General features: G+C 41.0%; 1 protein-coding gene across 1 annotated transcript in view; it reads right to left on the bottom strand.

The window, feature by feature from the left end:
- Trim37 (tripartite motif containing 37) overlaps positions 1 to 1,750 on the bottom strand; it is a 129,787-nt gene that overhangs the window by 108,728 nt on the left and 19,309 nt on the right. The window lies entirely within an intron of this gene.

Here is a 1,750-nt window from a genome sequence, read left to right as displayed (position 1 = left end):
AAAAAAAAAAAAAAAGAACCCTAATTCAAGAATTTGTTCAATTATGACATCAAGAGACCTTAGAGCTGGCTCAATGAGTAAAGTACTAGCTCCAGGAGCATTAGGACCTGGCAAAGACAGCAGTATGTGCCTGTAACTCCAGGACTGGAGGGTGAAGGGAACAAGGAGATCCCTGGGAACTCAGTGATCAGTCAGGACACCCAAAACAGCATCCCAGGCTCACTGATGGATATAAATACAGTCCCAAAACAGTAAGGTGGAGAAACTGGAGAAAGAGCTCAATGGTTAAGAGTATGTGCTGCTCTTGGAGAGGACCAAGGTTGGTTCCTAACACACTTGTCAGGGCAGTTCATAACTAGCAACTCCAGCTCCGGGTGGGGGTAATCAAATGCCCTCTTCTGGATTCTTTGGGCACCGGCATTAACATGTACAAATATCCACACAAAATTAAAAATAAATAAATCTTCTTTAAAAAGTTAAAAATAGTAAAAAGGGGTTGGGAAGGATACCCCAAACTTTAACCTTTATCCACCACATGTGCACACACAAAGTTCTGTGTTTACACACACATGCATATGCCACAAATACACACATATATTTCTTAACTAAATTTTAAAAACCTAAACTGCTGATATACTTGATTTTTAGTTGATTAAAGAGGAAAACTTATAAACAAAAGGCAATGCTACAAGCATGCATATGGTAATTATTCAAAATCATATTAAAAGTCAAAAATACTTTAAGTGGCTTATTTGCCTTAATATTATTATTTTTTTTAACCAAACATGCATAGTGGTGCTTTTAATCCTAGCACTCAGGAGACAGGGAGAAGTGGATCTCATCTCTGAGTTTGAAGCCAGCCTGATCTTCATAGTGAATTCCAGAACAGCCAGAAACTAGTAAGACCTTGTCTCCAAGAAAAAACTGAGGTAAATTTAAAATTTTTTTGATTGTGGGAGGTAAGGGCCATTCATGCCACAGCATGTGTATAGCAGTCAGAGGCAACTTTGGGAGTCAGTTCTCTCCTTCCACCGAGTGGGCTGTGCAAACTGAACTGAGATCATCAGGACTGACAGTCGGGGCCTTTACTGGCTGAGCCATCTTGTTAAACAATAGGAGTCTTTTCTTTTTGGGGAGGGCATGGTGACAAAACAGGTTTTTCTCTGTGTAGTTCTACCTGTTCTTGGACTCACCGAGATCTTCCTGCCTCTGCCTCCTGAGTGCTGGGATCAAAGGTACGTGACACCACTGCCTGGCAGGAATCTTTTTTTAATTGTGGGGGGTGGGAGTGGGTGGGGTGTGGAGGGTTGTGTGCGTGTGTAATGTGTGGGTGTTTGTTCTGAGGATTACTATGTATGTAGAGTTGGTTATGCCCTTCTAGTTCTTTTTACCTTTGCTTTTTCGAGATAGGGTTTCTCTGTGTAACTTTAGAGCCTATTCTGGAACTTGCTTTGTAGACCAGGCTGGCCTCAAACTCAAGAAATCTGCCTGCCTCTGCCTCCCAAGTTCTGGGAAATAAAGATATGCACCACCATGCCCAGCCTAAACAAAATATTTTAAAACTACCACATTTGAAAAAATAAAAAACAACCTGAAGTCAAATTGTATAAATTAATAATATGAAAACATCCATGAACTAATGCATGAATACCCAAACTGAAAGATACAGTGAAAACCCTGGGAAAAAACAGAGCATAAAATATTGTCATTCCGCCGGGCGGTGGTGGCGCACGCCTTTAATCCCAGCACT

This window comes from Microtus ochrogaster, chromosome 7, assembly GCF_000317375.1.
Source record: "Microtus ochrogaster isolate Prairie Vole_2 chromosome 7, MicOch1.0, whole genome shotgun sequence".
NCBI lineage: Eukaryota > Metazoa > Chordata > Mammalia > Rodentia > Cricetidae > Microtus > Microtus ochrogaster.
Note: the sequence above shows the minus strand (reverse complement) of the source record. Positions and strands in the feature narration are given on the sequence as shown.